Genomic DNA, 13879 nt, shown 5'->3' on the forward strand with positions numbered 1-13879 from the left:
TGACCAGTTGAAGCCTCAGTCAAGTCTGCTGACCCCACATTAGCTCCTCTCATGGTATCTGTTGGTCCTCCATTAGCCAACAGTAGGTTCTTTGACACCCATGAGGCCCCAGCAGTGTATCTGCAGATCCTACTCCGCTACCTTCCCTCTGTCTGCTGATCCCCAATTAGCCACAAGAGCTGAGACTTCCATGAGCTTCCAGGATGGTATCTGCTGATTGCCCATTAGCCTCAACTTGCTGATCACCTTTTAGCCATCAGTACAGTGTCTTTGACCCTCTTAAGTTACAATCATGAGCCACTAGTACAGTGTCAGAATGTATCAGTGCCCCAGCTGAGTGCGTGTTGACCATACATTCGAGTTCATCACTGCGTATGCTAACATTAGAGTAGCCTCAGCCCTGTGACTGTTCATTAATCTTTGCCTCATGCTTCTCAGTCTTGGCATCTGCTGCTGACCCTGAATTAGTGTCATCACTATCCACTTATATTGGTCACAAATACAGTGTTTTTGATCATAAAAAAATCAGCTCTTAGCATTAGTCACTCTGCTGATTAGCCATGGAGCACCACTAAAGTGATAACGTCTCTATCTCAGCATCAGTTCATTTATTAGACCCATCCCTGTGGATGCTGGTCCCTCATTATTCCCTAGTGCTGTGTATTGGCCTCGTGAGCCTCATCAGAATGGCTGGGACTCATTAGAGCCTACCCTACGTTAGAGCCCTTCCTGGTTCAGACGATCCTGTATTAGCCACTAGGACAGGGTCTTTGATGCCCAGTAGTCCCCCGTTGCTATGCCTGCTGGTGCTATATCAGCTCCCACAACTGTCTGTTGAATTCCCACTAGTCCTAAGTATAGTGTCTTTGATCTCTGTGATTATTCCCCACAGTTTATGATGACCCTGTATTAGAACCAGCCATTGTTCCCTGATCTCTGTATGCTGGTTTGTTGGCTATTGTTTCAATCCTTGTAATTGTTCCTTGGACTCTGGTGGTTCCCCAGTCCCTCGGACTGCTGCTTTATTTTTCTGTTCCTTGTACTTCAGAACTTACTCCTTGGTCTTTTTCTTTTTTCTTTCTTCCTTTTTTTTTTTCTTGCTGTGGTCTGATCCTTAGGGTCTATCCCCTGTTGCTCTGGCTGTTTTGCAGTCCCTCTGATTATTTTCCAAATATACAAGGACTATTTTTGTGGTCTCTCCAGATGTTTGATGATCCTGCTGTTCCTCCGGTCCAGACACTGCCCGCCTCCAGCTGTTGCCTTTTTTCTCTGGCTATTCCTTCAGCCTGAGACTGTTCCCTTATTTCTGGCTATTGCATAACATTTAGGAATGACTTCCTGTGGCCATTCTAGAGTTTCTATGTCTGTCCTCTAACTCCAAGGACTGTTCTCTGTCCCTCTGGCTGTTTGATAGTTTCTTTGACTGGTTCACATCACTGCAGTGACTGTTCCCCGTGTCCTGGAATATTTTCTCAGCCACAGACTGTTCCTGCTGCTTCTGGTTGTTCTCCAATGCCTGGAATAATTTACCAAACCCTCCCAGTTGTTACCTCAATCCTAGGTATATTCACACCTGATTATTTTCTGGTTTATCCAACTGTTTCTCAAAACCAAGGACCATTGTAGCCACTGGATGTGGCTGGGAGTATCAGACAACGAAGAGTGTCAGGCTGCAGAGGAAGCACCTTCCTTCCACATAGTTCCCTTTAGTTACGGCCGCCGTGGAGAACTTACCTTACAGGGAGGCTTCCTAGTTCAGAGTCCTTGTGTGGCTCCTGGCAGGCTATCTGTAGTCCTGGTGTCACCACATTTCCTCCAATACCCTTCCAGAAAATCCACTAAAGTAAGTAAAGGGAGTTACCCTCCACCTCAGCATTCCATGCATCTGGGTGTGAATCTCTGCTTGGGAGAGACGGATGGCGGATGGCGGAGAGGAAGCACGGGAGGGGGTCAGCCCTGTGAGGTGTGCAGCACGGGGTCGGCGGGGGGGGAGTCCAGCTCAATGGGTGGCCCTTCCCTCCGCTAAGTCTCAGTACTTCCCCTAAAAAATGGACCTCACAATCCACACCCAGAATCCTGAAGTCCGTGCTAGGGTGGGAGGATGATGGATGGGTGTATTTTTTCAGGTCAAAACACAAAACACATAATAACAACTTCCGGTGTAACATTAATAGCAGTGATTTCATTCAGGTAATGTAGTATAATGAAGAACACAATGCTGGTGCCAAATCTGTATTCAAATCCTGTCCCTTAATGGTTTCTTAGATATAACATCAAAAGCAGACACTGTAAAACAAACAGATAAATTCAATTTCATCAAAATTAACTTTTGTTCTGCAAACAGTACTGTCAAGAAGGTAAAAAGTCAACCCACAGAATGGGAGGAAATATTTACAAATCACATATCCTTTATCTTTATCCTTTATCCTTTATCTGGAACATATAAAGAACTTTTATGACTCAATAATAAAAACATAAATAACACAACTTGAAAATGGGCAAAGGATCTGAATAGCAATTTCTCCAAATGAGCTATAGAAATGGTCTAAGCACAAGAAAAACTGCTCAACATCATTAGGCATCAGGACGTGGGGATCAAAACCACAATGAAGAAAAGAATACCACAATGAGATAACACTTCACACCTACTAGTATGGCTAGAAGAAAAAGTGTAGACAGCAACAAGTATTGGTGAGGATGTGGAAAAATTGAACCCATTTTACATTGCTGGTAGATCATAAAGTGGGGCAGCCATTTTGGAAAACAGTTTGCAAGTGTCTCAGAAACGTTAAACAGAGTTACCATACGATTCAGGAATTGCAATGCTGGGTATCCATCCAAGAGACATGAAAACCTGTCCATATAAAAACCTATACGCAAATGTTCACAGCAGCACTATTCATCATCACCCCAAAGTGGAAACAACACAAATGTCCTTTGACTGATGAATGGCTAATCAAAATACAGTATAGCTTTACCGTGGAATGTTCTTCAGTAATCAAAAGGAATGATGTACTGATACTGCTACAACACAGATGAAGTTTGAAAATATTACTTGAAAGAAGCTAGTCACAAAAGATCGCATATGGTATGACTCCATTTATATGAAATGTCCAGAATAGGCAAAACTGTGGAGTTAGAAAGTAACTTAGTGGTTGTCTATGGCTGGGGTGGGAGGAAGGGGGAGCAGCGGAGAGTAGACTGCTAATGGGTACAGGGTCTCCTTCTTGGGATGATGGAACTATTCTAAAATTCTACTGTGATGGTTGCACAACTTTGTGAATATGCTAAAATGAACTTAATTGTTGCATTAAATGGATAAAATTTATTGTATGTGATTTACACCTCAGTAATGTTTTAAAAAGAAAAAGATTATAAAAATAAAAGATTTTAACTGGGTCAGTATTTTAAAATTTGAGTCCTTGTGATTTTTTTTAATGAAAAAAGTTTTCATTAGTGTCTGCTTACGGTTTTGCCTAAGAAATCTTACCTTTTCCTTGTCCTACCTGTGTGGCCTTGGAGAAATCATATTATCTCTCTATGCCTCGGTTTTTACATCTGGAAAATGGGGATTAAAAATAATGCCTAACTCACAGGAACAGTGTGAATATTAAATGAAGTCATATATGCATGAAGTGCTTAAAACAATGCCAGACACCTAGTCGGCTCTCTTTATAACTTATTATTATGAGTGGTAACAGTAAATATAATTTATAACTTTGTAGTGATGAATCCTAGTAAATTACTTATAATATTACAAATAATATTTTATTAGGAATGATACTTTATAATATTAGAAATAATGTATAATGCTAGGAGTAATAATTTCATGCACGCTGGTACCTTTAATTTAACTCATGATTTTGATGGTCTTTCCCCAAAACATTACAAATATTAAAGTGCTCATTTGTAACGCCTTTTATCTGAGAATGATGCTCATACACTAATTTCTGGTGTGTAAATACCCACACTGGCAAATACCAACGTTTTCAAAGACTTCTGAGGATAGCCATCGCCCCTAGTGATAATGTTCCTGTTACGATTTCCAAGTAAGGTCACATTCTAAGGTACTGGGAATTGGGGCTTCACTCTACCTTTTTGGAGGACATAATTCAACCCACAACCGTTAGTTCCCCTTTAGGCAATCCCTATTGTAGACAAATCCCCATGTTTATAAATCTCAGCTGTTGGCAGAGATTGCACACAACAAATTCCCAAGCCATTGGTAAATACCTTGGAAAGTCCCCCCTTTGTGGCATAACCCCTCTTTCATAAATACCCAACTGGCGAATACTTTATTAGGTTCCTGTTGCTATGTAACAAATTACCCCAAACTGAGCAACAAAACAACATCCGTTTATTAACTCACAGTTCTGTAGGTCCAAAGTTCAGGAGCGCTTGGCTGAATTCTCTGTTTAGTGGTCTCATGAAACCGAAGCTGACCACACTGAGCTACCTGGAGGCTCACAGGAAGAACCCATTTCCAACCTTATTCAGGTTATCGGCAGAATATTCAGAGTCTTGCCGCTGTGGTGCTGAGGCTCCCATTTCCTTGCTCAGCCGGGGCTCATTCCCTGCCCTTAGAGGCCAGTTGCGTGCCTCCCCACTTGGGTCTCTTTGTCTTCCAAGCCAATAGGATGTGCCAAACGTTTCTCATGCTTTCTGTTCCTCTGATGTCTCTTCTGCCACCAGCGGGAGAAAACTGCATTTCTGAAGGGCTCCTGTGCTTAATGAGATTAGGCTCACCTGGGTAATCTCCCTATTTTATGGTCAACCGATTAACCTTAATTTCATTGGCAAGATCCCTTTTGCTACTTAATGTAATACAATCATGGAGTTACAGGGCTTCATATTCACAGGTTTCCTCACTCACATTCAAGGGGAGGAGTTTATGTAAGGGTGATAGGGATATTGAGGGTCAGTCTCGGAATTCTGCCTACTGTAGCCACTTTTGTGCTATCTATTTATTCATGAACGTCCCACTGGCTTATCTCCATTTATGATTCTTTATGGTATATCTTCCCTTCCATAAATACATACCCATTGGCAAATCTTTCATCCATTAACCTCTTAGGGGAAAAAAAAAAACCTGCTGCATTCAAAAATATCTGTTAAGATATCTCTGTTCATGACCCCTCTTGACAAATCCCCCCACTGAGAAATAAAAACCATTGACATATCACCCGTAGGTGTCTGACATTGAGAAATCTTACTCATGAACACCCGTTGGCATATTTCTTTTCTTTTTAAGATTTTATTTATTTATTTGAGAGACAGAGATCACTAATAGGCAGAGAGGCAGGCGGAGAGAGAGGGGGAAGCAGGTTCCCCACCAAGCAGAGAGCCTGATGTGGGACTTGATTGATCCCAGGACCCTGAGATCATGACCCGAGCCAAAGGCAGAGGCTTTAACCCACTGAGCCACCCAGGCGCCCCTCTTTTTTCTTTCTTTCTTTTTTTTTTTAAGAGAGAAAAAGAGAGAAGTGGAGGAGGGGCAGAGGGAGAGGGAGAGAGAATCTAAAGCAGGCTCCATACCCAGTGCAGAGCCCAGCAAGGGGGCTCTGTCTCCCAAATCTGAGATTATGACCCGAGCTGAAATCAAGGGTTGGATGCCTAACCAACTGAGCCACCCAGGAGCCCTTTCTTTTTTTTTTTTTAAAGTTTTGTTTTAATTTTTATTTTATTTTTATTTTTTTAAAGACTTTTTATTTATTCATTTGGCAGGCAGAGATCACAAGTAGGCAGAAAGGCAGGCAGAGAGAGAGAGAGGAGGAAGCAGGCTCCCCGCCGAGCAGAGAGCCCGATGCGGGGCTCGATCCCAGGACCCTGGGATATGACCTGAGCTGAAGGCAGAGGCTTTAACCCACTGAGCCACCCAGGCACCCGTAAAGTTTTTTTTTTTATTTAAGTAATTTTTACACCCAACATGGGGCTTGAACTCATGACCGTGAGATCAAGAGTCCCATGCTCTTCCCACTGAGCCAGCCAGCCATTCCCACTGGAATATTTCTTATTATAATAACTGTTTATTTTTTATTTGTTTGTTTATTTACTTGAAACACATAGGTTGTATTTATTAAAATTGAAATTATAAAAAAACTAAAGAATAATATAAACACCAATGATATTTTGCACATAACAAACTAATAAATCTATATATAACCCCTGTTTTAAAAATCTCTATTGGAGCACCTGGTAGCTCAGTTGGTTAAGAATCCGACTCTTGATTTCAGCTCAGGTCATGTTCTCGGGGTCATAAATTCGAGCCCCGTGTTGGGCTCTGTCTGGGCGTGGAGCCTGCTTAAGATTCTCTCTCTCCCTCTGCCTCTGCCCCTCTCCTCCCCTTGCACACACTGTCTCTCTCAAAAAAAATCTCTTTTTTGATAACCATCACAATACATACTCCATTGTTGCTTGCCTTTGAAAAAACTGTATTCTTAAATATCCACCTGATTGTATAACTCGTTTATGACTTTAATGACAAATTGCCTTATCTTTCTTTTTTTAAAATTTTTTATTTATTTGACAGAGATACAGCAAAAGAGGGAATACAAACAGGGGGAATGGGAGAGGGAGAAGCAGGCTTCCCGCTGAACAGGGAGCCTGATGTGGGGCTCGATCCCAGGACTCTGGGATTATGACCTGAGCTGAAGGCAGACTCTTAACACCTGAACCACCCAGGCACCCCTTGCCTTATCTTTCAAACATCTGCCTATTGGCATATGCTCTATTGCTCAGCTGGTTTTACAACTATCCAATCATAGTACTCCTGTTGACATATACTACATTAGCCTATACAACACCTATTGCACAGGGACATCTGGGTGGCTCAGCCGGTTAAGTGTCTGCTTTTGGCTCGGGTCATGATCCCAGGGTCCTGGGATCGAGCCCTGCATCGGGATCCCTGTTCACTAGGGAGTCTGCTTCTCCTTCTGCCCCTCCCCCTGCTTGTGCATTCACATGCTCTCTCTCTGTCAAATAAATAAATAAAAATCTTTAAAAACAAACAAAAAACACAATACCTATTGTATATCTCCCCATTCACGCACGCCTATCAATGTATCCCTGATTGGTAGGTCCACATTTATCAGGATCTATATTCATAAATACTGCCCCCAACCCGTAAAACTCCATTGATGATCACTGGTGAAAAATCTCTTTGTTCCTAAATCCTCATTAAGCAGATCTCTCATTGACAACCCAGTTTACAGATCTGATTTGTAAATTCCTGCCTATCACTTCTCGGCCCTTTGGCTATGGCTAAGATCAAGTGTAGTAAATGCCTGCCCACTGGAATTTTTTACATTGAAAATCTCAGTTAAATATATTCACAAATTTTCACATACTGGAGAATATTTCTTAGTGACAACCTACATTAATATATCTCCTCTTTCTTAAATACTTCCCCATATATCCCACACTGATGAGCACTTAATAGATACAAATTCCACGTTCACTGATACAAGTTCATTGGCATATTGTCTCAAACCCAGATTACAGTGTTCCCTATTCATAACAATCACACTAACTCAAGTATATCTCATACTGGTGACCTCCATTGACAAAACGTCACATTTATAAATTTTCTTCCATGACTTATTTCAGCCAGGATGGAGTCACAGAGACCAGATTTCCCTTAGGCCTGGAACAAACAAACAAACAAACAAAACAGACAAAATACATGGAAAAAAACAACAACAACAACAATCCACAGTTTTCAAGGCACTGGGTATCAGGCAATGAACAACAGTGATCCCCAAGGAAAGGGAAACAAATAAAGTGAGCATCTGATTGTTCTAGCATACTTCCTTGGGAGACATCCCAGGGCATCGCACAGAGAGGGGGAACTGAGGAAAAGCCTGGTGAATTCTCCCTGACTTGAGAAGGAACTGAGAGTCTAAGGAGGAGAAGGCAGCTAGGATTCATAGGACAAACCACCAGAAGGGAGAAAACTGCAGAGAGAAGCACCAAGTGATCCCTCTAGGGTCCTCTTTGAGTGTTCAATAAAGTATTGATCAGCACACGTGGGTGAGGAAACTGAGGTCAGTGAGAGAGCCATCTAAAAAGATAAGAGGAAATGGGGCCATTCATGGCTTGTAATAGTGCTGTAATCACCAACCAGACTGGAAAAATAAGGCACTGCATAAACAATTCCAGAAGCTCTTGCCTCAGTAGTGGGGAATAATTGGCCCTAGGTTGACCTCTGCTCCAGATACACCTAAAAATTATATGAGGAAGACCTTATATAAGGATAAAACTTTCCATGGAACTTACTTGTGTCCCAGAACAAAACTCAAAATAGTTTATAAAAATGTACAAGTATCCAGTCAACCAAGTAAAATCCACAATGGCATTCAATCAACAATCAATAAGTACACAAAGAGGTAGGAAAACAGCACATGTAGTGAGACTAATCAAGCAATCGATCAACTCACCCAGAGCGGACATACATGTTAGAATTAACAAATAAGGATATTAAATAATTATTATAAATTTATTGCACAGTGGCTTCTCTCCCCAGCTCTTTGGTCGTGGCCACCTAAACAAGATGACGAAGGGGACTTCATCATTTGGAAAGCATTGTAGTAAGACACACACATTGTTCTGCGCTGTGGCTTGAGGGCCTACCACATTCGGAAGCTGACCTGTGGCAAATGTGGTTATCCTGCCAAGAGGAAGGGAAAGTGTAACTGTAGTGCCAAAGCTAAAAGGTGAAATACCACTGGGACCAGTTGGTCAAATGATGGACCTAAAAATTGTATGCTGCAGACTCTGGCGTGGATTCCATGAGGGAACAATGTGCAGCATCGAGTTCATCTTAAGGATTTCAACCATTAATCACACAGTAAGAGTTTGGACTTACTTAATGAATGAATGAACAAATGTATTGCATATCCTCAGAAAGTTAGTAGAGACATGGAAAAAATGTAGAGAGAGACCCAGTACAGGATTTCCACTTCTGGGAAAACGGAGTAGATGCCTTTTTCCCTGTCTCTCCCCTGGAGTACAAAAAGCCCCTGGAAGTAATATTCATAAAAGCAAACGTAAGATGACTCTGAAAGGTAGGGGGAAGAATGCAGACTAACTAGGGATCAGAACCCAAAAAAGAGCACACTGGTGAGTTCTATGGATTTTTTTCTTCATGCATTTGAGACTGTGCAACCTAGCAACCTAGAAATGCCAATGGACCCAAACAAGACAAATGACCGTAACCGAAGCCTTCTTTCTTTTGTCAAAGAACCAGGAAATGGGCAGCCCCAAGAGATAGTAAACTTTTAGAAAATTGTTACATTATTGAATCAAAACAGTGTAGAAAAAGATGTGACCTAATTCCCACCTCCACCAACAGATGCCAAGCGAGGAGCTTATGGTTTCACCCTCTAGATGCTGTGAATTCATGCCAAACCCCTGCCAAGGTGGTCTCAGAAAAGACTGATTACAGAGCTAGGACTTTTTTCTTGACCGGGTTGTAACAAGCCTTCCCCTATGTGGTGTCAGTGGAGACCATGTGGGGAGCCTCGACTTGCTCTCTCACTTGGCAGTGTCAAGTCACCCCTCTCTTTCCCCCCAGGGTCATATCACTGGAGGCCATATAGAGAGCAGAAAGGAGGCTCGTCTACCCCTTCCACTCAGGGAAATATAAGTGGAGCCCTACCTGTGAGCGGAACTCCAAGCCCTACCCAACAGTAGCAAGGAGCCTCCCCTCTCTGTTATCAACAGAGGCCAAGTGGGGAAGCTAGACTTCTTCCCATACCTGGCATTAGCAAACTAGCACCCTCCACTCATTTTCCCTGCTGGAATGGTATCAGAAAAAGCCAGTTTATTTTATTTTATTTTTTTAAAGATTTTATTTATTTATTTGACAGAGATCACAAGCAGACGGAGAGGCAGGCAGAGAGGGAGATAGAGGAAAGCGGGCTCCCTGCTGAGCAGAGAGCCCGATGCGGGACTCGATCCCAGGATCCTGAGATCATGACCTGAGCCGAAGGCAGCGGCTTAATCCACTGAGCCACCCAGGCGCCCCAGAAAAAGCCAGTTTAAAAAGAAGGCTCACAACCTCAACCACAGCAACTTCTTCCTAGAAGCTTCACCAAAGGCAAGGGAAGTAAAGGCAAAAATGAACTATTGGGACTTCATCAAGATCAAAACCTTTTGCACAACAAAGGAAACAGTCCACAAAATTAAAAGACAACTGACAGCATGGGCAAGTTAGTTGCAAATGACAGATAAAGGACCAGTATCCAAAATCTATAAAGAGCTTATCAAACTCAACACCCAAGGAACAAATAATCCAATCAAGAAACGGGCAGAGGACATGAACAGACACTTCTGCAAAGACGACATCCAGATAGCCAACAGACACATGAAAAAGTGCTCCACATCACTCGGCGTCAGGGAGATACAAATCAAAACCACAGTGAGATACCACCTCACACCAGTCAGAATGGCTAAAATTAACAAGTCAGGAAACAACAGATGTTGGTGAGGACGTGGAGAAAGGGGAACCCTCTTACACTGTTGGTGAGAATGCAAGCTGGTGCAGCCACTCTGGAAAACAGCATGGAGGTTCCTTGAAAAGTTGAAACTAGAGCTACCCTATGACCCAGCAATTGCAGTACTGGGTATTTACCCCAAAGATACAAATGTAGTGATCCAAAGGGGGCACCTGCTCCCCAATGTTTATAGCAGCAATGTCCACAATAGCCAAACTATGGAAAGAACCTAGATGTCCATCAACAGAAGAATGGATATATATACATATACATATACATATATATATGTATATGTATATAATGGAATAATATGCAGCCATCAAAAACCCCCCAAATCTTGCCGTTTGCAATGGCATGAATGAAACTAGAGGGTGTTGTGCTAAGCAAAGCAAGTCAATCAGAGAAAGACAATTATCATATGATCTCACATATTTGAGGAATTTGAGAAGCAAGACAGAGGACCATAGGGGAAGGGTGGGAAAAATGAAACAAGACGAAACCCAAGAGGGAGACAGACCATAAGAGACTCTTAATCTCAGGAAACAAACTGAGGGTTGTTGGAGGGGAGGGGGGTGAGAGGGATGGGGTGGCTGGGTGATGGACCCTAGGGAGGTTATGTGCTATGGTGAGTGCTGTGAATTGTGTAAGACTGGTGATTCACAGACCTGTACCCCTGAAACAAATAATACATTATATGTTAATTTAAAAAATACAAAATAAATATATTCACTAATTCAAAAAATTTTTAAAAATAAAAAGAAGGCTTAAGTAAGAACCAGAGATTCATAACATACATAAAATGTTCAGCTTTCAATTGGAAATCACTTGTCATACCAAGAACCAGGAATATATCAAACTGAATGAAAAAAAAATCAATACATGTGAACACAAAGATGACAAATTACCTGACACTATCTTTCAAAGATTTTAAAGCAGCTGTAATAAAAATGGTTCCTTTTCCTTGGCGCTCCCTGCAGAGATGGCAGCCGTCTCCTACTTGGTATCATGGCCGCCTTCAGAACCCTCGTGAAGCCTAAGATCATTAGAAAGAGGACCAAGAAGTAAGTTCATCCGGGACCAGTCAGACTGATAGGTCAAAATTAAGCACAACTGCTGAAAACCCAGAGGTATTGACAATAGGGTGCGCAGAAGAATCAAAGGCCCGACCTTGATGCCCAACATCAGTTACAGAAGCAACAAGAAAACAGAGCACACACTGCCCAGTGGCTTCCGGAAGTTCCTAGTCTATGTCAGGTGCTGCTGATGTGCAGCAAATCTTTCTGCGCCCAGGCTGCTCACAATGTCTCCTCCAAGAACGGCCGAGCTACTGTAGAAAGAGCAGCCCAGCTGTCCATCAGCGTCACCAATCCCAATGCCAGGCTGCGCAGTGAAGAAAATGAACAGACAGCTCATGTGCATGTCATATTTGTATTAATAAAACCATAAAACTAAAAAAATGCTTTAGTGAACAAAAAGGACGCTTGAAACCAGGGCACCTGGGTGGTTCAGTCGTTAAGCATCTGCCTTCAGCTCAGGTCATGATCCCGGGGTCCTGGGATTGAGCCCCGTGTTGGGCTCCCTGCTCCATGCAGGAAGCCTGCTTCTCCCTCTCCCACTCCCCCTGCTTGTGGTCCCTCTCTCCGTGTCTCTCTCTGTCAAATAAATAAATAAATAAATAAATCTATCTTAAAAAAAAAAAAAAAGAAAAAGAACACTTGAAACAAATGAAAAAATAGCCTCTCAGCAAAAAAATGGAAAGTCTCATCAAAGATACAGAAATATATATATATAAACCACATGGAAATTTAGAACTGAAAAATACAATAACCAGGATGAAGACCTCAAAAGACAAGCTCACTGGGGGAACCAATGAAGGAATCAGGGAGCTGGAAGATAGGAGAGCAGAAACTACCCCATCTCAGCAACAGAGAGGAAATAGAATTTTTTAAAGTCCTCAGGGGACTCGTGAGACAATCACGTAGTATTTAATGATCCTGTCATCCGAGTCCTGGAAGAGAGGAGAACTAGGGCATGACTAAAGAACTACCCAAATAAATAACTGCCAAAAAATTCCGAAATTTGGTTTGAGGTAAATTTATAGTTTCAAGAATCTGAGTGTTAATCCGAGAATGTCTTTATTCTTCCTTCATTTTTATTTTTTAATTTTTATTTATTTTTTTAAAGTTTTTTTTTTATTTTTAAGTAATCTCTACACCCAACATAGGGCTTAAACTCACAACCCCAAGATCAAAGGTCCCATGCTCTAACGACTGAGCCAGCCAGGCACCTCTCTTCCTTCATTTGAAAAACATTTATTTTAATTTGGAAAAGAACCCTTAACAGGAGAGATGCAAAATTTTAAATGTACAATACCTTATTGTTGATTATAGGGTTAATGTGTACATAGTTCACCTCTACTACTATACTATGATGTGTAATGTTGGCATTATGGTTAAGATTATACTATTATATATATTATATATACTGGTGGTCAAATATATTGAGTAATTGAGCTGAAGGCTTTATTTTCCCCCCGATGGAAAATGGCTTGAAGAACTGGACTTCAGTAACCATTAGCTAATTTCTATGATAAATAGTTCATCACAAGTTCAGGTAAATATATTTTGCTGTGAAAGAGCATTGGCCAAAGGTTGGGGGGTGGCCTGTATGGTAAATAATTAAAGCTTATTCAAAGAGAAGTCTTGCCTTTGCCTTCAGCTTCTGGAAAATAATCTCTAGGCCCTTGGAATGTCGTGCCTGATAGGAATGTCTTTGTTTACCTGGGGGTCTCATGCCTTCCAGATAGTAACTAGGTGATTTAGGGTGAGGGTCAGAGACATATGAACAACATAATGAAGTGTGGGGGCTTTGATGCATGAAGCTTGGCCTCCTGAGGGCTGGAAACCGAAATCAGCCATGTGAGCAGTCAACCATGCCTACATGATGGAGCCCACTGAAGGCTTGAGTACTGGTTGGCAGTACTCCATGCTGTTTTCACTTATCAAGGCCAGGAGAATAATGTCTCCATGGGGAGAGGACAACTGGAAGCTCTTCCTCCCAACTGGAAGCTTACCTTCCAGGACTGTGTTCCATTCCCTTCTTCCCCTGACTGATTTTAATGTCTATCCTCCAGCTGTAATAAAACATAACTGTGAGTATTAACAGCTTTCGGTGAGTTCTGAGAATCCAGCTAGTGAATTATTGAAACAGAGAGGGTGGTCTTAGAGACCCTTGAACTTGCTGTTGCTGTCATAAGTGAGGGCAGTCTTGTGTGGGGGCTCTTTCCTCTAACTTCTGCACAAGATAAACATAAACATCAACTGAGTTTCTATATACTAGTAATTTAAAGGGGTGCCTGGTTGGCTCAGTCAGTGGAGCATGCAACT

Source organism: Mustela erminea, chromosome X (genome assembly GCF_009829155.1).
Source record: "Mustela erminea isolate mMusErm1 chromosome X, mMusErm1.Pri, whole genome shotgun sequence".
In the NCBI taxonomy this organism is placed as follows: domain Eukaryota; kingdom Metazoa; phylum Chordata; class Mammalia; order Carnivora; family Mustelidae; genus Mustela; species Mustela erminea.